The 22,977-nt window shown below is 39.3% G+C and overlaps 1 long non-coding RNA gene across 3 annotated transcripts in view; it reads left to right on the plus strand.

The window, feature by feature from the left end:
* Positions 1 to 22,977, plus strand: part of LOC112824738 (uncharacterized) — a 110,749-nt gene that overhangs the window by 63,456 nt on the left and 24,316 nt on the right. The window contains exon 3 of one of the 3 annotated variants that reach the window (XR_012380170.1): positions 5,607 to 5,701. The exons of the other annotated variants lie outside the window; for them this stretch is intronic. This is a non-coding gene — a long non-coding RNA (uncharacterized lncRNA). The remainder of the gene's footprint in view (positions 1 to 5,606; positions 5,702 to 22,977) is intronic. 3 annotated transcript variants of the gene reach the window in all.

Genomic DNA, 22,977 nt, shown 5'->3' on the forward strand with positions numbered 1-22,977 from the left:
CAAGATTGTATCTCCACCTCTCCTACCATTTTAGTGTGGGGTTTTTTTCCTTGTTTACCTGATGTAGATGAGTTGCTCAGCTAGTTTCTGACTTTATTTCAAAGGGACTTGTTCCATGTGTGTGTCTATGGGAGGAAGAGCCTGCTATGTTGCCATCTTGAAATGAAACCCTGGAACATGTTTTTAAAAATCTCCCCCAGATAATTCTAACTTACTTCCAGGGTTGAGACTCATTGTTATAAATTCTTATCTGAAGAGCTGGGGTGGAAATTTTCATAGAGTATCTATAACCTGCCACCTGTTTTCTAGGAGTCTTTTCAATGGATTGAAGAAAGGAAGGTTCATCCTTCCATTTAGAAGGCTCCATTCCTGTGAGTGAAATATTATATAGGAGGGTGTGCAGATTGGGAAGCAGAATAGATGGGCATGGAGAGGTGGACATGAGACAAATAGCTAAGAGGGTTTTCTAAGTCTAGAGAAGACTAAGGACCAACCTGAGGAGCTAGAAATTTCAGTTGGCACCAATGGAATAACAGAAGTTGGGACTCTTTCTCTTTGGCTAGTGAACATCAAACATTGTTGGTTGAGAGGCATGGTGATTGCAGGACAGGGAGGGTTGTTTATTAGGTCAGCAGATCCATTACAGAGTTGACAAATTTAAGAAATGATTGGGCACTGAGGTTTCATAGTCATATTCCATATGAATAAAATTGGACAGGCCAGCCTCCCTAAAGCTTGGAGTCTGAAGGCAGATGCATGCTCTGTAGAAAACTTCCCACTCTGGCATTGGCGATGCTCAGATGGCCTTTACTTCTTGGCCTTAAGCAGCAGTGGGACAGAGTGTTACAGCCATGGATTGAATGGGATATTTCACTTAAAAGGCCATTGAGCACATATGGATTGGTATACCTTGATATTTATTTATTTATTTATTTATTATGTTTTTGGTATACCTTGATTTATGTCACTTGTTCAAATTGCTATTTACACCGTGCCAGGGGTACACACTGTACTTCCCATGACCATACTTTGGCATTACATAAGTCTTAGCTTAAGTTTCTCTACTAAACATATGACTCCATATTACTCCCAACAGGAAATTTGGGAAGAAAACCAAAAGTGGGTTTGCCTCCCTCCTCCAAGTAGAGCCAGCCGTGGTTGCTTAGGATTCCACAGGAAAAAGGTCATGATATCCTGATTTTCAAATGGGGCTTATGAGTCCAAACTTGTGATCTGATAAGCCAGATGGGCTATCTAAAAATTTCAAAACAATAATAACTATCCCCACAATCCTTACTATGTGTTAGGCTCTGTTCGAGTGCTTTTTATTTATTGATAGTATATTTCTCACACCAACCCTATAAGGATGTATTCATATAACAAAACAGCAATATAACTTAGTTCCATGACCGTGGTTCCCAAACCCCCTTACGAAGAAAGGATCCTTCATAGAGTAGTAAAGAAATAGACCCTGAAGCCTAGATGCCTGGGTTCAGATCCAGTTTCACCATTCACTATCAGAATGACTGGAGCAGGTTTCTTGACTTCTTTGTGCCTCCTTTATCTTATACGTGAGATGGGGGATGATGACTGTACCTACCTCATTAAAGAATTAAATAAATTTATTTATAAAGCACTTAGAACAGAGCCAGCACATAGAAAGCATTATATAAATGTCTGCCATTAATATAATCATTATCTTAGGGAGAATTGGGTAAGGAAAGGTTGATAGTTGAGCATTATCCATAGTTTCTATAAGTAAAACAGAAGACAAGACTATTGATAATAATTTGAATCAACAATATATTGCCATACAATGGTAGTAGTGTTGGCTATTTTAGAAGCCCAGGTGGGAAGACAGATTACCTGAGTTCAAATTCAACTACTGTTTATAAGCTGTGTGACCTTGGGCCAATTACTTTACTTCTTTGTGCTTCAGTTGCCATGTCAGTAATAATGATAATGACAATAATAATAGGTATCACATATGGCTTTTGTGAGACTTAGATTTATGCTTCAGTTACCATTTAAAATGCCTAGATTAGGCCTTGGGATAAAGCAAGTGGTACATCGCAGCTGTTATATGAAGGAGGGTATTTTAGACATTAAATTTTTTCCCTTTTACATACTTAGCTTTCCTTTTCTTTTTCTCTATATCAGCTAATCCTCACACAACTCATTAAGCCTTTCCTCAATGAGATTTAAAGAGATCTCTTCAATTCAACATTTGTTAAGCAGCTTTCACCCATAGTGGGTTGTGACCTGCTCTTTGTGGAATAGGATACAAATATGGACTCTGCCCCTAAATAGCTCCCAAGAGCTTAGGAAAGACTGTGATGTAAAGATTCAACAAGAAGTCAACACTGTGATAAGCATTTTAAGAGAAATAGTACCACAGTAAGCCTCCTAGAGACTGGGCAGAAGATTCTGACTGGAAGAGGAGGAAGGCCTTATAGAGGAAGTGACATGTGGGGTGCGCCATGAAGTATGAATCATATTTTGTCAGTTGGAGATGAAAAATTGTTTAAGCCACACATTCTCAACCTTTAGCAGTACCTCAGAACTATTTGGGGGACATGCCAAAACAGGGACTACTGGGCTCTACCCACAGAGATTCTGATTCAGTGCATCTGGGGTGGGGCTTGAAAATTTGTGTGTCTAACAATTTCCCAAGTGATACTGATGGTGCTGGTCCAAGGAATACACTTTGAGAAACACTAAATTAAGATCAGTAGTTCACCCTGGTTTGACTTCACTTTAGAATCCTCTGGGCAACTTAAAAAAAAAAAAAAAAAAAAAAAAACCTCTCAGGAGGACACCAAGATATTGGTATCAAAAGAAAAACAACTCCTTGGGTTATTTTCATGGACAGCCAAGGTTGAGAACGTCTAGGTGTTTAGGTTCAGGTTGCATTTTACAAGGTACTCTTTCAAGCTCCATTGATTACCCCCGTGTGCTTTTAGGTATTATTATTGCTATCCTACTATATGGAGGCTTCAATTTTGACACGGAGACACAGAAAGGGAAGGATTTGTTGAAGGTCCCTGAGTCCTTGATAAAGCTAGACTCAAACCCAGGTCATTGGCTGACCACATTGCATATGTTGTACCTTCAGCCCTTTTGGGGGCAAAGAATGCATCTAGGGGGAATGGCATGAGCATATAAAGGAGTGAACATAGGGTATGTGGAGGTATGAGCAGTTGGCTAGGATGGCTGGGCCTTGGGATGGGTGCCTTGGAATGATGCTGCTGAGGCAGTTTGGGACTGCTGTGAAGGGGCTGGAAACATATTTAGAAATAGTTGATTTGAAAAGCATCAGGGAGCCATAAATAAATAAGAGATATTTATTTATTAAGAACGGACAATTTAATGTTTCCCGAGCACCAAAAATTCTGTACTGGCCACTGTGCTTCATAGTAAATACACACTCCCTAATTCTCACAGCAGTGCTACAAAATGGAGATTATTTTCACCATTTGATGGATGAGGGAACTGAGGCCCAGAAAGGATAAGTGACTTGCTGGACTCATGGAGCCAGAAAGTGGCAGAGTCTGAATTCAAAGCCAGATTTGTCTGGCTTTAAAACCCACATGGGGGGTGCCTGGGTGGCTCAGTCAGTTAAGTGTCTGCCTTCAGCTCAGGTTATGATCCCAGAGTCCTGGGATCGAGCCCCACATCAGACTTCCAGGTCAGCAGGGAGTCTGCTGCTCCCTCTGCCTCTCCCCCCCCCGCCCCGCTCATACTCTCTCTCCTTTTGTCTATCTTTCTCTCGCAAATGAATAAATAAAATCTTTTAAAAAAAATAAAAAATAAAACACATATGGTACTCACAATGTGTCACTGCTATGATCTGGAAGTGTTTGAAGAAAAAATGTTTTAACTTTTTATTTTGAAATAATTTTAGCTTTTCAGAAACGTTATAAAAGAAAATAAGAGTTCCTATACACACTTCACCTAGCTTCCCCTAATATTCATCGCACATAACTATCATACAAATATAAAAATGAAAAAGTTAACATGGGCATAAGACTCTTAATCAGTCCAAGTGCTTTGTTTGAATGTCACCAGTCCTTTCCACTAGTGTCCTTTTGATTGTTCCAAGGATCCAACTAGTATCCCAAGAGCATTTAGTTTTCATATCTCCTATATTCCATTTTCATGTCCTCCAACCTGAGAGAATCCCTCAACCTTTCTCTGTCTTAGGACCTTGACACTTTCAAAAAGTACTGGCCAGTTATTTTGTAGAATGTCCCTTAATTTGGGTTTGTCATGAGCCTAAGATCTGTTTCTAACAACAGAACACTTCTGACACCAAATATTTAGGTTCCCCCCCCCGCAAAATCAACCAATTCTCCAACTCTCTGGACTCCAGCTAGACATCCATTGACTCAGTTCAGTTTTGACAATAGCTGCCTGCCTCTCCATATCAGACACCAGTTGCAAATATTGGGTACCCAGGGTACCCATACTTCTGTTTCATTTGGCTATACATTGGAAGTTCCCATGAACCCCATCTTGGGTTCCATAATTTGCTAGACTGGCTCACAGAACTCAGGAAGCCACTTTACTTTTTATTCCTGGTTTATTATAAAGGGTGATACTTAACTAGAAGAGATGCATAGGACACAGGGCATCCTTGTCATATCTGGGCATTTCACCCCAGCACTTTGATGTGTTCACCGACCTGGAAGTTCTCTAAATCTTGTTGTTCAGGCTTTTAATAGAATAGAATACACCATTAAACTTAATTTCTCCTTGTTTCTTTATTTTTAAAATGTTACTAAAAAATTTTAAATGTTCATTATGTGGCTTGCATTTTTATTAGCTATTGCTGGTCTTAGAGCGTGGTTTCCCTTCTCCCATCCCCACACTTCTTTCTGGTATAACCACTTCTAAGAAGCTTGATACCTATGCTTATCTGAGTTTCTGTGAGGAATGAGCGCTGAGCCTAACAGTCATTCTTGCCAGGACTTTTTCTGCTCTAGGTAAAGGGATTTAAGACCCATCGCATATATGAGTTACTTTCATCCATTTCTGAATTTCAAATGTATTGTTGGGAATGTGTATGTGTTGGGGATGCTATTCCTGAAACTTCTTTTCTAATTACTAGAAAGGCTTAATAAAATTATGAACCATCATAAGCTCTTAGGACAAGATGGCAATCACGGATATGGAACTCAATAATTTTTATTTTCTAACTATTTCCAAATTTGGTTTGGCCCTATACCAATTTAAATGACTCAAAGGAAGGGGACAGACAGTGATCTTTGCAGAGGTGGGCTTAAGGGATCTGGTTTGACTGTTTTTTTTCCAAACTATATACTGAGCAGGACCTCACAGAGGTTCAGAGGTAGGCAAAGTTTATCTTGGTTCTAAGGTTTTCTTGGTTTTGTTTTGGGGTTTTTTTGTTTTTGTTTTTGTTTTTGTTTTTTTTTAATTTTCTCTCTCTGTCTCACTCTCTTTCAGTGTGACTTCAAACATCTATTCCTAGCACCCAGCACTCTGGCTACTAAAGATTCATCTCTAAAGTGCCTTACCCCATCCCATCCACTCTGTCATAGTCTGTGTCTCTTATAAAACACCCCACCCTTTGCTTGTTCCTTCAGAGGCCTGCTTTCCGAGAAGCAGATGATTTGGTTATTGCAGTCGTGAATGAGTAGCTAATGTTCTTAGGTAATGTTGAACTTGGAGACCCAGTAAGGTAAGCCAAGTGTTCCTTTCCACTGAAGGTATGATTTTGATGGATATTGAGGATGTCAGAGTCCTTGTCGATGGTACCACTGACTAAAAGGTAGATTCCCCCAAAAGCAGCAGGTGTAAGAAGTAAGAGTGAGACTGACCTAGAGGTAAGAGGGGAGGAGGTTATATGGAATGACTCGAGGGCACAGAAAATCTCTACTGCTCCCAAAACACTCCCCTATGATATCAAATTATTTTCTCAGCAGATTTGGATGGGAGAGGAGGGACGCTGGATGGGAAAGGTTCTAGAGTGGGAAGGGTAAAGAAGAGAAGCTGGGGAACCATCTACTCAGAAGGGTGAGTCTCTATTCTCCTCCCTCCAGGTGGGAAGGCAATTGAGTACTAGTGGGCAGGCTTCTTGAGGGTAGACACTCCCCCACTTCTGTGCCTTGCCTCTTGAAGGCAAGGGTACTCAGTACATACTGAATGACAGAATGAATGAAGAAGGGCATGGCTGGCTTTGCAGTCTATCACTAACTGCCCAACATTCAGCCATATCTCAAGACATAGGCTTTCAAAAAAATGTGGCCTTCACTGCAACTCAGGGTGAGGTGTCTGAGTCGGGGGGGCTCATGGTGAAGGGATCAGCCATGAGGAATGGGAAATGTCCTTTATAAGTAGTTCTGTGCCTGGAACACTGTGCTGGGCCCCTTGTGAGGCAAGTATTCTTTGGCAATTCCCCACTAAGACCTTATGCAGAGGAAAGATCTTAAGAAAAAATAAATATTTTTCTTCAAAATATCTTCTTACCTAATTTTCCTTTTCTACTCTTGCCTTTTCCTCAGTTTTATTGAGATATAATTGATACATGGCATGGTATAAATTTAAGGTGTACAGCATAATGATTTGATGTACATGTATTATGAAATGATAACCACAATAATTTTGGTTAATATCCATTATCTCATATAGATTCAAAAAAATAAAAATTGTTTATTCTGATTTTCTCTTAAGATCTACTCTCTTCACAATTTTCAAATATACCATACAATGGTGTTAACTAGAGTCATCATGTTGTACATTGCATCCCTAGTACTGATTTGTCTTATAACTGGAAGGCTGTATCTTTTGACCCCCTTCACCCACTTCCCACACCCCCTACCTCTGGTAACCACAAGTCCAGTCTCTTTTTATATGCACTTGGTGTTTTTTGAGTTTTTGGGTTTCTTTTAGATTTCACCTATAAGTGAAATCATAATAGTGCCTTTCTCTGACTTATTTCACATGGCACGTACTCTTCCCTTTACTCTCTCTTATACTGGGTTCTCAATATTCTCTACCTTTTTTCTCTCTTTCCTAGCCCATAATGTCCATTCTGGAGATTTTTTTCTCATTATTCATGGCAGAAACTGGCTGAATTACTTTTTCCCAGTCACCATCACCACATTACTCTCTTTTTTTTCCTTAGGTTTATGTCTTTGTCCACTTAATTCCAGCTATAATGAAAGGATCTAGGCCTTGGACCACTTGACTATTCAGCTTATGCTTATGTTCTTTCCTCTCTTTTCTACCAGTTCTCTAGTTTACCGCTTCACTCTGGGTAATTGTGTTAACTTGCCTTCCTATATGACTCCTTGTTTAGATTATCTGGCTTTTTCCCAAAGGGCTAGAGAGAGTTTATCATTTTATGTTCACAACTCTTAACATTGCTCTCCCCTCCTTAAGCCTGGTGTCAAGGGACAATGGCTCTGCACAAATGGGTAGGGACCAGAGTGGGAGGTGGTCTTACAGTGTCTGTGATTCTTGGTGTCCTGGGTCAGTAGTGCACTAGCCAGGGAGGGACAAACCTTCAACCAACTCTCTTAAGTAGGAAAAACCCCCGTAATGGCCCTGGTGTGTGTCTAAATCAAGGTTTGGAACTGGGTACACTTTGGTCATGCCTATGCTCTCCCATCTACAACTAACGGTGTTAAAATACCAGATGACTCTGTTTTAGCAGTCATGGTGTGAAAGGAACTGTTGCTTTCTCCATTTGTCATTATGATGAATCTTTAGGAAGTTTAGTCAATAACAACAGTAATATCAATATGTTCTGCTGTACTATATTGAGTGAACTCCATTATGGTTGATCATCAAGAGAATGCCATATTGGACAATCTTATTATAGGTCTTCTAAGACATACATAATAGATCTTCTTGGACATGAGTGGTGGGAACTTTAGATCATACTACCTTGCAAAGACCGGTGTTTGTGGTTAAAACAAGAGAATGATGCTCCAATGTAGATAAATCAGCATCTATTCTGGTTTGTTTTATAAGTTGTCTGTTAATTTGATGGGGACAGAAAAGGCAATTCTCAGTGTGTCAACACTTCAGTAATCAACTGACTCTTGCTGAAGCTTGCAGAGTAACTGGCTGAGTGGTAAGAAACCTTCCCAAGTCTTATTTGCCCCAACAATCTACCTCAGAGCATGTTTAATCTTTTTTCATTGATCTTTTACCCACAAGTGATGAGAGTCCGCCCTTAGATTCCTTCCTAGCCATAGCTGTGTCAAACAGGACTAATGGATATGCAATCCCAGTGTATGAAATGGTAGTGTCTAATACTCCTAAGTGGCAAACAATAAATTTCATTTATTTAATAACTATTCTCTGGGTATGCCTGATACTGTGCTAGGTATTAGGGTTAAAATGGGGATTGATATAAAGATAGTCCTTGTCCTGATATGTCAAACACAGAAAAGAAAAAGGATACTGCCTTATAAAAATAACAACTCATGATTAGTACTTTTTAAATTCTGTATTTTAATATTTAAATCCTTGTTCCATATGGAATTTATTTGGTCCAAGAGTGATTCAGAAATCCAGATGTTTTCTCCTAGAACACTAGTCAGTTGTTACAATATCATTTATTAAATGGACCACATTTTCTCAACAGATTTGAAATGCATCTTTGTCATACACTAAATTCTCATATATCCATGGGACTATTTTGGTACTCCATTCTGACCCATTGATCTGTTTACCTATTGGGCTCAGTTCTGGTTTTTAATTTCTGTAACTTTATAGTGTGTTTTAATAGTTGGCAGGCAAGTCTTTTTTTTTTTTTTAACTTACCTCTCTACTTTTCTAGGTCATTCCTATATATGTATTTTTCAGATGGCATATAGAATAATATTTTCAAGTTCCCGATCCCCCTCAAGTTCCCTTAAAAACAAAACAAAACAAAACAAACCTGGGGTTGCATAGGCTACGTTAAGTCCTATTGACAAGGCATCTACTGCTGATGTTTCTCCACAAAAATAATTTTAGAAATTCAATATGTATGTTAAACTAGGATTCCTCACTATTCCTCATGCAGAAAAAAAAAAATTCCTCTGGTGGATTATGTTGAGTAGTAAAGCCTATAAAAGATATCCCTTTAGAGTATTTTAAACCATAAAAATCAATTCCAGATGCAGCTTCTAGTCAATGCCTTCATTCAATAATTCCCCATTGTGCTTTATGTAATATGGTTAAGGTAAATTATCAACTGCCTGCTGAAATTTAGAAGAAAAACCCTTATAACATGTATCCTTTATAGGAAGATAATCATGTTGATAGCTGGAGAACAATTTGATTTCTTTGAGCATTTTCCTTGCTGATCACCCCATTCACACACATTCAATACATATAGATTTGTTATGGAATGTTATTCCTTGATCAACTAAGAGCAGTAAATCAATGAAATATATCAGATTTTCTGATGGAAACAATATAATATATTTTGGTATTTCTAGTAGCAGCTGGTTCAAGAATTATATTAGGTCTTTCTCTTCCAAGCTTGTAGTCAAACATGTAATCATAACCATGAAGCAGAAAAAACCAAGGCAACATCCATGGTGACATAATTAAAGACATAGATTTGTCCTTAAGTAAAGTCCCCAAGGAGGTTTAAAATCATCCAAGGTACAAAGAAATCATAGAAATTCTCAACTCACACAGTAACAAAGAAATAAGAATTTCTTTATCACTCTGAAATGGAAAGAATTACGTGTTAAATATATGAATCTTTGATTTGAACCCAGCATATACTGTTTAATGTGACTGTGACCTCAGGAAATTTACTTAACCTCTCTGAACATTAATGTAATAATACTCTGGTCTAAATCTTAGGGTTCTTTCTTCTACACTGTTGGTGGGAATGCAAGCTGGTGCAACCACTCTGGAAAACAGTATGGAGGTTCCTCAAACAGTTGAAATTAGAGCTACCGTTCGATCCAGCAATTGCACTACTGGGTATTTACCCCAAAGATACAAATGTAGGGACCTGAAGGGGTACGTGTACCCCAATGTTTATAGCAGCAATGTCCACAATAGCCAAACTGTGGAAAGAGCCAAGATGCCCATCGACAGATGAATGGATAAAGAAGATGTGGTATATATACACAATGGAATATTATGCAGCCATCAAAAGGAATGAGATCTTGCCATTTGCAACGACGTGGATGGAACTGGAGGGTGTTATGCTGAGTGAAATAAGTCAATCAGAGAAAGACATGTATCACATGACCTCACTGATATGAGGAATTCTTAATCTCAGGAAACAAACTGAGTGTTACTGGAGTGGTTGGGGGTGGGAGGGATGGGGTGGCTGGGTGATAGACATTGGGGAGGGTATGTGCTACGGTGAGCGCTGTGAATTGTGCAAGACTGTTGAATCACAGATCTGTACTTCTGAAACAAATAACGCAACATATTTTAAGAAAAAAGAAGAAGATAACAGGAGAGGAAGAAAAGGGGAGTATGTCAGAGGGGGAGACAAACCATGAGAGATGATGGACTCTGAAAAACAAACTGAGGGTTCTAGAGGGGAGGTGGGGAGGGGGATGGGTTATCCTGGTGATGGGTATTGAGGAGGGCACGTTCTGCATGGAGCACTGGGTGTTATGAACAAACAATGAATCATGGAACACTGCACCAAAAACTAATGATGTAATATATGGTGATTAACATAACAATAAAAAAATTTAAAAAAAAAATCTTAGGGTTCTTTATGATGTATTAATGGAGACTGAAAAGTCAACATCTTGACTTTGGAGAACACTCTGGTACTGAAATTCTAATACCAGTTAAAAAAAGAAAAGGATAAAAGAGCTTACTGATTACTGCTTTTTATGGAAGAAAAATATGAAGAAATTCAACAGTCCCGAGAAAATATTTGATCTTTCAAATCTATTTAATCCAGTCAAATTAAAAGTATAAAACATCTTTTAAAAAGACGTAGTTTAAACTGCATTACTCTGCCTTGAATGGAGTAGACACTGGTGTTAGGGCATGTGACAGACGGTACTGTTCCTGGCTATTTGTGAGGTATGTACTTCCCCACCCCCACTGACTTCAAGATGCTCCCACCCCACACCAGGCCATTTGATTTGCTTTGGCCAATGTAAGTGAAACTGACACATGGGTTTTTTTTTTTCAGCAAAATATTAGGATCCTTTGTGAGGTTCTGCCATTTCTCATTTATTTTTTTTCTCTCTGCCACCTGAACTGCATGTCCCAAAATATGTAAGGTCTGTTGTTCTTACTTGATGCTTGATTGAAGATGTGAAACAGAGTCACAGCCGAACTAAAGCTAATATATAATGTGACCAAAAAATAATTATTGTTGTAAACCTTTGAGATTTGGAGGCTATATGTTATCATTCTAAGATAAACTGACTAATACAGGGCATTATTCTGAAATGGTAGAAATAAAAGTTCTAATGTCCATTGCCATTTCTTTGCTTAGATATCTGATTTCTGTAAGAATTATAGGACTCTTATTTCCATGGATTCATCCTCTGTTGATTTCATAATTAGGATTTCATTGAAACATGATGACTTGGAAGCCTTGAAGACTGTTTATTGAAAAATCCCAAAGGTGACACAAATGCATGAGGGAAAGTATTTAGCTTTGATAATTAATGATGTTGGAGCATTTACAGTGGCTTTACAAACAATAAGTTGTTGGCAAGACTTTGCAAAAACAAATTTGACAAGGGCCTCTTCTACCCCTATACAATACTCAAAACAATTCCTCTCCTGGCCAAAGTATGTGTTGGGCAACCAAGGATGGAAGTGAAAATGGCACATTTCATTATTATTCCTAATGATCAACTCATGGAATATTTACTTCTGAGCCCCACGACACTGGCCTATGTTGGTTTAGAGGCCTGAGTATCCAAGGAAGGAATGCTTCCACTAGGACATCCAAAAACAGCTCCACTTGGAGCTGAAACAGCTGCCCAGATGTTTTGGATAAGCAGGCAGATGCCATTGGTTAAGCAGGCAAAAAATAAACAGGAATTGACTCGGGTAATTGCTCTTGCTTACTAAGGAAAAATAGTATACACACTGGGGGCAAGGAGTATTATGTTGAATCTCCTGTGGTACTCTTTGGTGCAGTATATCTTGTAATGAATGTTATGAGAAGACAATAGCAATCTAACAGGCAGGACTATCCAGGGTTCAATCCTTTAGGGAAGATGGTGTGATTCAACCTAGTGAGAGAGGAACCCCAATCACCTGAGGTGCTTACTGAGGACAAAGAACTTGGAAGGAATAGTGAGGGGTAGAAAGTATAAAGATAACCATGGACGTGTGCACAGATACAGAAATGGGGAATATGGTGCCTACCCATACTTTCTTACTCTATCATATAAATATATATTTTAAATAATTGTCCCTTTTCTCCCTCTCCTATTCTTTTTTGTTGTTGTTACATGGAATATATTGGTTAAATTGATAGTTTAGCTTACTGGATTCAGAATATACAGATAGAATCATGACACAATTAGAGGAAGGTCTGTCTCCCAGAGATCCTGGACTTCATGCAGATGCAATGATTGGTTAAGACTTTCTTTCCTCTGCTTTTGAGGAGAGGATGATGTGCTTTTGTTTGTACAATGGAGAGTTGGAGTATGCTAAGTTGGCCACTTTGTTGTTAGTGGTGGTAGTTTAGTTATAATCTGGAAGTTTGAGTATGGAAGAAAGAGTGGACGTAGTGGACGTGTGTCATGTTTTCATCTACCCTACTCATTTGCCTGCCCTATTTTGGTAATTTCCACATGACGAGTCCAACCTCTCCAAAAAAGAATTTCTGCCTCTACTTGGGATCTACATGTGGGCCTAGATTCTGACATTAGGTATACCCAAACAAGACTGGATTGTAGAAGAGAATGGTGTCAATAATCAGTCACCATCTAGAATCCATGCTTTGGAGGTAGTAGCTATGCTTGAGTTCTGCTCTAGGGGTGCACTCTGCTTGCTTTATGTTTGGCCCCGGGAACAGTTAAGTTTTAGGGAGCTGTCCTTAGATTCCAAGCCTGATTCTGTAGCTCTACTAGAGATTCTATAAGCTACCTAATATTTGTTAATAAATTCCCTGTTTGTGAAACTAACTCAAGTGGATTCTGTTTGCAACAAATAACAGTTTCCAAAATTTTACAGAGGCACCCTGTCCCCTACCTCTCAAACCAGAAGATGTTCTTCAACATGTCTATTGGAGTGGTTTATGTGTTTCATTCACAAAGCTCTGTTCACTAGACCTCAGTAGAGTAGCTGTTTGTTAATTTGATACAGTGCAAAGTTTTGCTAATCACTAAATTGTAAAATGCCTTTCATACATTTCAGGACTCTTGTGCCTTTCTATGCTCATTACTTAACTAATTAATCCTTTGATTCACCAAATATTTATTGGGATTCCACTATGTGCTAATCACTGTAATAGGTGCTTTAACTATAGCAATGCCTAATATAGACAAGGTCTCTGTCCTTATACAGTTGAAAATCAAATGAGGGAGGCAAGCAGTTAATAAGTAAGCCAGTAAATAATGAAGCTGATTAAAAATGTGGTAAGTGCCTGAAAGAAAATAAATTGAGTGATGCAGTAGAATAAAACTGCAGATCAGACATCAACTTTGGAAGGATGGTTGTAGAAGGCATCTAATAGACATTTAAAGTTACACTTGAACTTTACATTAATAAATCTGTTGTTCCCATTCTTACCAAATGAGGCACTTAAATGGGAATGCTAGTTCACAAACAAATCTTGGTCTAATTTTCTTTAAAAACAAGATGTTCTTAGACATTTCTGCAAAGAAGACATCCACATGAAAAAATGCTCAGTATCACTCATCATGGAAATGCAAATCAAGATCACAATGAGATACCCCCCTCACATCTGTCAGAATGGCTGAAATTAACAACTCAGGAAACAACAGATTTTGGTGAGGATTTGGAGAAAGGGGGAACCCTCTTACACTGTTGATGGGCATGCAAGCTGGTGCAGCCACAGTGTTTTGGTGGAAAACAGTATGGAGGTTCCTCAAAAAGTTAAAAATAGAACTACCCTATGACCTGCAATTGCACTACTAGGTATTTATCCAAAGGATACAACCATAGTGATCCAAAGGGGCACCTGTACCCCAAGATTTATAGCAGCTATGTTCACAATAGCCAAAGTATGGAAAGAACCCAGATGTCTATCAATGGATGAATGGACAAAGAAGATTAAATATATATATATATACACACACACACATACATACACACACACACGCAATGGAATCAGCCATCAAAGAGAATGAAATCTTGCCATTTACAATGACATGGATGGAAAAAGAGTATTATGCTAAGTGAAATAAGTCAGAGAAAGACATACCATATGATTTCACTCATAGGTGGAATTTAAGAAACAAAACATGAACATAGAGGAAGGGAAGGAAAAATAAAAACAGGGAGGCAAGCCATAAGAGACTCTCAGCTATAGGGAATAAACTGAGGGTTGCTGAAGGGGACCTGGGTGAGGGGATGGGGTAATTGGGTGATGGGCATTAAGGAGGGCACTTGATGTAATGAGCACTGGGTGTTATATGCAACTGAAGAGTCACTAAATTCTACCCCTGAAACTAGTAATACACTGTATGATAACTAACTTGAATTTAAATTTAAAAAACCCGCCAAAAGTGTTCTTGCTATAAGATACAATCTCCCAAAAAGCACAGTCTTTAGTACCAATGAATATAACCTGCAGGTACACAAAACTAGTCAGAGTGCCTCAAATAAATGACTGGGTTCTTTTCACCTACTGCTTTCAAGTAAGCTGATAATATCTAGATCTAGATGAAATCACTATGGCTTTTCTTGTAGCTTCCCAAATACATAGGGATGCATCGTATACTATGGGTGTGACAGCCTTGGACACTGACTGCCTACTATGTTCCAGGCACTGTGCTAAATGCTGCGAAGATAGAGACCAATCCTGAGTTTGCAGTTAACCACATCCAGAGTTTCTGTCCACAAGTGTGTGGTGACTGCTGTCTTGAATGAAATGATACATATCTTAAAACCCTTGACAGAAAGCCCTAGAGAAGGGAATTTCTCAATAAACTCTATAATTACTATATTACAACAGGAGTTGATTGCTACCTTGTTCTCACATGCAGAAGCCCGCATCCAACCTCACATTCAAAATCTTAGCTTATTATGTACACCTCCCTTTACTTCACTTTACACACCCTGTACATCAGTAAGTTCTGTTGACTCCACCTTAGAGTCATGTGGAACCCCACCACTGCCACCACCCTCTTCAGGTCCCTGTCATTTTGCTGCAGTCATGGTCATCGGTGTGCTGATAAATGGTTCACAGCCACCTCTCTGGGAGTGGGGGCGGGGAAGCCCCCCCCCCCGCCCCGTGTAGCCTTTGCCATCCTGCAGTGTAAACACTCCCGCCGTGGCAGGTTTCAAGCTACCTCCGTGAGCCCCACTGAGCATGGAGGGGGCAAGAGAAAGACACGGTAGCACCATGTTTTATAGCATTTCCCCATTACCCATAAAAAGATACACATACCCTCAAGGTCTTCGATGATGGTTAAATGGAATAAAATAGTTAGGAAGCAGTGACTTTTCATTATGTATGAGCTTTGCTTTCAGTATCATTTAATTGTGAGTTTATACAATTTGATTTTTAAATAATGGTTGTGCTTAACAAGAGATTCCCCAAACTGCTGAAAACTTGACCGTGGGCTCTTTGGTTCCAGCACACCACGACGTCCTCTCTCTGGCTCCTGCAGCCAGTGATCCCCGCCACTGCAGCCAGAATGGTCTTTGAAAAGCAGAGATTGGCTTGCCCCTCCTCCCACGCTTAGACTAAAATCTAGACTTTTCACCATGACCTTCAAGGCGCTTCAAGGTCTAGCTCTTCCTGTCTTTCCAGTCTCACTTCCTAAACACTCTTCCCTTTGCTTAATCCTTTCCAACCACATTGACCTTCCTTCTGTGTCCTCAGACACAACAGGAACAGTTCTTCCTTAAGAACTTTCTACTCATTAATCCCTTTACCTGGAATAATTTTTCCTTCAGAGATTCACGGGGTTGCTCACATTATTCAAATAAGTCTCTGTCTACTCTGTAAAAGAGAATCAGTATAAATCAGTGTTCAACACACCTACAGGGATTGTGCTCTCTGCTGGGCCATGCACTAGAACTACTTGTGTTTTGAGCTCTGTAACATTTCAGAAAGTCTGCCAGAGCCTTCCATGCCTTCCTTGGGAAGGATGAAAAAATCTTCAAGATCAGAAATCACAAGACTGAGAATAATGGTTTGTTGTCTCAAAAGTCTTACTCCTGGGCATATTTTCATGATAATTGCCATATAAACTTCTGAGCCCTGGAAGCTCTGACGGTTCCTGCCCAGCTCCTGACATTTGATCTGACACTGAAGCTCTCCCTGATTCTGGCTTTGGGCCTTTTGGCTTCTGGACTAGAGCTCTCTTCTACCCACCTCCTGCCCCCCAATATCTATCTCCTTTTTATCCCTAAGATGACCCACACACCCCTCAGTCCCCAGCATTTTTCTTACTGTGCCTTTGGCAGCTGTTTTCTGTGGCCTGGTTGTAGCTCAGTGTTTCTTAGACTTCATTTCTCTTTCCATCTGTAGCTTATCTTTGACTCTCTTGGGTGTTTTTTCTCGAACCTTCTCCCCACTTTGCTTTAGCTACTTCCTTCTTTCATTGTTATAGACCTCTGAGTAGGGGTTTCCTTATACCCTGCTCACATCTGCCCTCTCCTGGCAGCTATGATGATGTTGTTTGCATGAACTTGACTTGTAGATACTGACTGAAGGTCTTGGGCTGTTGTGCTGTATGTAATGGGCAACATTTCTGCCATTTCTGGCTTTGAGCAGCTTGATGGAGGATACGGAGAAAACAGGGGAGAGCAAACAAGTCTGTGCTTTCTCCAGTGGAGAGGGTGCACCTCAAGACGATCCTTTGGGATGCTGGAAGAATATGTTAGGACCTCTCTTTCCAATTCTATTTCATTCTTTTAATTTCCACATTTGTGTGTATCAGGGCATCTTTATTGACAAGGATGTGTCATCAGAAGAGTTTGAAGAGCACTGTGCTAGATAACAATCCTACTTACACTTTAGAACTATTACTGTCATATGCCAACACCGTGTGTGTGTGTGTGCGCACGTGTTGTGTAAGATCAATCCTGTTCACCCTCCTTCCTGAATCCTTTTTATTGCCACTACTGCTGCCTGAGTAGTCATCAGATTCTTCATGCCCCTCCAACTGTGGAGTTCTAACTAGACACAGCTTAATGAAGGTACGGCCAGGGCTGAAGAGTGAGGGATCACTGTATCATGTTGCCTGTCTGATCTTTGCAGAGATAGTACTCCTCGTGAAAAATTCACTGTATTTTAAATCTCTGCAAATGTTATCTTTGTATTACTTCCAAGTGAAATGCTATGCCATAAACATGGAATCAGTTAAAATGTGCTTCCTTTGAATCATACTGAAAATAATTCTGTTATTGTGTGTTTTAAATGTTAACGTGTCACAAATCATGTTTCTGAAGCTCTTTGTTTTTCTTTTGTGCTGGGTTGTTTGTCAACTTGGTATTATCCCTCTCTCTTGCCAGTGTAGTTCTGTTTCAGATTCTGCCAATGAGAAGAATTTGTTGGACATTTGGAAGGGGAAATAATTGGAAAAGCCAACCTTCCCTGGTAAGAACTGTGGACAGAAGTGGGGACTGTTGGCAGGCCTGAGGTTGTCAAAGCTTCTGGGTGAACTACTGCTTCTGGGGCTGCAGGTGGCTGAGAGGAAATGGTAGCAGTTTCCAGGCTATTCCTGAAATTCCTGCCATTCCTTACATTCTTGCTCCTCTGGATTTCCTGAAAGCCAGCTGAGGTTTTTGCCTGATCTTCATTCTTCCTACCCTTCCAAATGTTGTGTAGGTTTCTAATTTCCTGAATTAAATCCCCTCCACTTGAAATGTCTCCTGAGGTTTCCCTTTCTTAACTGAACCCTGGTTGATAGACTGGTTCTGGGAATGCATCCAGAAGGATAAGAAGAGGTCTGGATGCGTAGAGAGATTCTCTGTGTTTCATGAGTGAAACTACATTTTAGAGATACCAGTTGATTCCCAAATTTATAATTTCACTGAAAGTCCAGTCAAAATTTCAGTAGAGGTTTTTTTTGGATAAGAAAATAGCTGAAATACATAGATATAGAGATAGATCTATATGTAAATATATAGATACACATACATATATAAACATATCTACATGTCTATTTTTCTGTTCTCTATTTTATTATTTGAGTCTATTTGCAAGTACCACTTTTTTTTTCTTCACTTTGACTTTGTAAAACGTTTTAATATCTGGTAGTAGGAATTCTCCTTTTTAAGTTTTTCCTTTGTAGAATTGCCTTTGTGGACCTTTATTCTTATATATTTTGGAAACAGTTTATCAGGTCCCTTGCCTTCTCCTCCATTCCCTCCTAAAATGCTATAATATACATATTTAACATACAAATATTAATCTATATAAACTTGGCATAGGATAGTAGAGACTTTATAAAATAGTGGAGACAGTATGGGGTCTCACATCATGTACAGAAATAATCTTCAGTGGGATTAAAGACCTCAGTATAAAAGAGGAAAATGGTAAAGGACAAAGCCAGGAAAAAAAATGTGAGAGAATCTTTATGTTCTCTGGATAAGGGAGGTTTTGTTTTAAAAAACCTAAAAGCACAAAATTCAACTACTTCACAATTCAAGGTTTAAGTTTAATGAACAGGGGACCGACTTGGGAACGGAGCCTTGATAGAACCTCAACCCAGGTCCCCAAGGAGACTGTGTTCATTACAGTGTGTTTGTGGTCATGGGGAATAGACACAAGGGTCCACCACTGCACTAGAGAATAAATAAAATGTGGTGGATAGAGCCTGAGAACATTAAGCTGTAGTTAAAAGCGATGAGATAAATGTATATTACAGGAACATGGATAAAACTTAAAACATCTTGGCAAGTGAAAAATATGACAAAATACCAGTCTAGCACAATGCCATTCTAGAATCAGGCTGATGCATTATTTTAATATGAGCCCTGAATGGAAATTTTAAATATGGAATTCACTCAGGTACCTGAGTGAACAAAATCCAAATACCTACTTTTCTCTAAGTGTTAAGAATAAATCCTATTGCTGGATTTTAAACTTGAAGAGTACCACTAGTTCTTGGCATAGTGCATTGCACAGAACAGGGCTTTAGGAATAAACACTACTATGAGCTGGTTCCACCCTAAATTATCAGCTCATAATATTGAGACCCGAATGAGTGCTATCTCTTATTCCAAAAAGACACATTTGGTAGCTGTCATGTTGCTTCCACATTTGCGTGATTGGCTGAGTTCCTGAAAGTTACCAGAAATGATATGTGAGATTCAGGATAGTTGAAGGATATTATTCATTTTTGCTGAGTTGTTAAACTTCCAGTTCAGGAGCTGACAAACCAGGGCATGCAGGGCAAACCTGGCCTGCTACCTGTTTTTACAGGACCGTGAGCTGAGAATATTTTTTACATTTTTAATAGTGGTTACACAAGGACCTCCATAATATTCTCAATTCTACCTCCTGGCCTGTGAGACCTAAAATATGATCTGGCCCTACAGAGAATATTTACGAGCCCTTGCCATGTGGTTCATTCATTCATTGGATATTTACTGACACCTGTTGTGTGCCAGGTGCTGTTCTAGGTGAGAATAGAGCAGTAAACTTGAGAGGCAAAACATCCTTCTTTCATGGAGCTTAAATTCTAGTGGAGGGAGATTGATAATAAAAGTTAGAAAAAAAAATAAGGCGTGGCAGATCAGTGCTTTGAGGAAAAGTAAAGTGAAGGAGGAGAACAGGAAAGACCAGAAGGAGATGACATTGAAGGCATGGGTATTATTTAGGAAATATTACAATATACAACTTCTATTAAATTTTTTATTTGTTGATACAGGATAAGCAGTTTTCTGAGTCTTTGGGTGGTGGTCTCACTCACTTTTGTGAGACTCCAGTACGATAAACTTATAAGGGGACTGTTGCCTGCCTGGCCTGGTCTTTGCAACATCCCCTTCTTATTATAAAACCTCTCATTATCAACCAGTCTTTGTTTTTTTTCCCTCTTCAACCCAAAGATAAACACTGATGCTTGTCAATTTCTTATTCATCCTAAACGGCTTTTGGTGAATCTTTCCTGCCCTCATCTCCTTTCCTTAAAAAAGTGTTAAAAAAAACTTACTGTACTTTTATTACAAAAACAAAATATAGCAGAGAAGCTAAATAATGTACACAAAAATAGGGCAAACTTCAATTAACATTTTGGAATATAACCTTAGATATTATTTTTTATAAATAACATAAAATAATATATGTAATACAATTATATATAAATATATATCTCATGGGATCATACTAAACAATCATGTAACTAAAGTGATATATGGATGTAAGGAGGTTTTTTTTAATTTTATTTTGTTTTCTTTCTTTATAAACAAGGAAATCTAGAGGTAGGAAGTTACTGGCATTAGTTCAGTGGCTCAAAGACTTCAAGGCAAGTTCTCTGTGTGTCTTTGGACTGTTTCACCCCTAATCTTAAAGTAGTTGCTGTAGTGCCATCCGTTTTAGCCAGTCTAGATTGGAGGGAGGAAAAAGGGGGAAGGAAACTATATTGGTTTCTTATTTCTGCTTTAACAAATTACCACAGACTTAGGCACTTAAAACAACACAATTTTATAATCTTACAGTTTTGGAAGTCAGAAGTCTGAAATCAATCTCACTGCACTAAAACCAAGGCTGTGTTCCCTCAGAGGCTCTCAGGAGAATCCATTCCTTGCCTTCTCTGGTTTCTAGGGGCTTCTTCATTCCTTGGCTCATGGCCTCTTCCTCCATCTTCAAGCCAGCAACATAGCTCTTCAGATCTTTATCTCTGACTATGAGCCCTGCTTCTATCATCACATCTTCCCTGACATGACCTTCTTGCCTCCCTCTTACAAGAACACTTATGATTATGTTGGACCCTACTGGAGCATCCAGGATAATCTCCCCATCTCAAAAAGCTTAACTTAATCACATCTGAAAAATCCCTTTTTCTGTGTAAGGTAACACGGTCATAGGTTCCAGGGATTACGATGTGGATATTTTGGCAGAGGACGTTATTCTGCCACTCGCAGAAACCAATTAGAATAGGTAATATTTCTGTCAAGAAAATGGAAAATTCCCAGAAATTGCCATCAGACTTGTGCTGATATCTTTTTGCTCAAGGCTATATCCTGTGGCCACCCTTCAGTGACCGTTTTGATGGACTCCAAGAGGAGCCCTGTCAGGACTGCTCTGAATTTGGCCACAGTGACCTGCCCATTATACTCCCACCTGATCAGTCATTGACTATGGGCTACCCCAGAAAGTGTGTGAGCTTGGGCAAGGCAGTGCTCCACAACTCTGACACATCCCAAAATAACTGACAGCTTGAGGTAGTCTGCAGATAGCATTCCCAGGTCTGGGGCAATAAATCTGTCCCTGAAGGGGGATCTGGACAGTGTATCATGGTATCTGCTGCAGTCATGGTTTACAAGCGGAGGTAGGCATCTATGTATGGCTGTGGGAAACTGTCCACAGGTAGCGTGATGTAAATAAAACAGTGAAGAATGTGAGGTTTTATTTACTTTTTTATTATGTTAGTCACCATACAGTACATCATTAGTTTTTGATGTAGTGTTCCACGATTCATTGTTTGCGTATAACACCCAGTGCTCCATGCAATACATGCTCTCCTTAATACCCATCACTGAGCTAACCCATGCCCCACACCCCCCTCCCCTCTAAAACCCTCAGTTTGTTTCCCAGAGTCCATAGTCTCCCATGGTTCATCTCCCTCTCTGATTTCCCCCTAACCAAAGAGGTAAAAGATCTATACTCTAGAAACTACAGAACACTTATGAAAGAAATTGAAGAAGACACAGAAAGATGGAAAAACATTCCATGCTCATGGATTGGAAGAATAAACATTGTTAAAATGTCTGTGCTGCCCAGAGCAATCTATACTTTCAACACCATCCCAATTAAAATACCAATGGCATTTTTCAAAGTGCTGGAACAGACAATTCTAAAATTTGTATGGAACCAGAAAAGACCCCAAATTACCAAGGAAATGTTGAAAAAGAAAAACAAAGCTGGGGGCATCACGTTACCTGATTTCAAGCTATATTACAAAGCTGTGATCACCACGACAGGATGGTACTGGCACAAAAACAGACATATAGACCAATGGAACAGAATAGAGAGCCCAGATATGGACCCTCAACTCTATGGTCAACTAATCTTTGACAAAGCAGGAAAAAATATGCAATGGAAAAAAGACAGTCTCTTCAATGGTGCTAGGAAAATTGGACAGCTATATACAGAAGAATGAAATTCGGCCATTCTCTTACACCATACACAAAGATAAACTCTAAATGGATGAAAGACCTCAATGTGAGACAGGAATCCATCAAAATCCTAGAGGAGGACATAGGCAGTAACCTCTTTGACATTGGCCACAGCAACTTCTTTCAAGACACATCTCCAAAGGCAAGGGAAACAAAAGCAAAAATGAACTTTTGAGACTTCATCAAGATAAAAAGCTTCTGCCCAGCAAAGGAAACAGTCAACAAAACAAAGAGGCAACCCACGGAATGGGAGAAGATATTTGCAAGTGACATTACAGATAAAGGGCTGGTATCCAATATCTATAAAGAACTTCTCAAACTCACCACCCAAAAAACAAATAAGTCAAAAAATGGGCAGAAGATATGAACAGACAATAGACACTTCTTCAAAGAAGACATATGAATGGCTAACAGACACATGAAAAAATGTTCATCATTAACCATCAGGGAAATTCAAATCAAAACCACATTGAGATACCACCTTACACCAGTTAGAATGGCAAAAATTGACAAGGCAAG

The sequence above is a fragment of the Callorhinus ursinus genome, unplaced genomic scaffold (genome assembly GCF_003265705.2).
Source record: "Callorhinus ursinus isolate GAN/ISIS: 27379988/994484 unplaced genomic scaffold, GSC_fseal_2.0 scaffold12, whole genome shotgun sequence".
Lineage (NCBI taxonomy): Eukaryota > Metazoa > Chordata > Mammalia > Carnivora > Otariidae > Callorhinus > Callorhinus ursinus.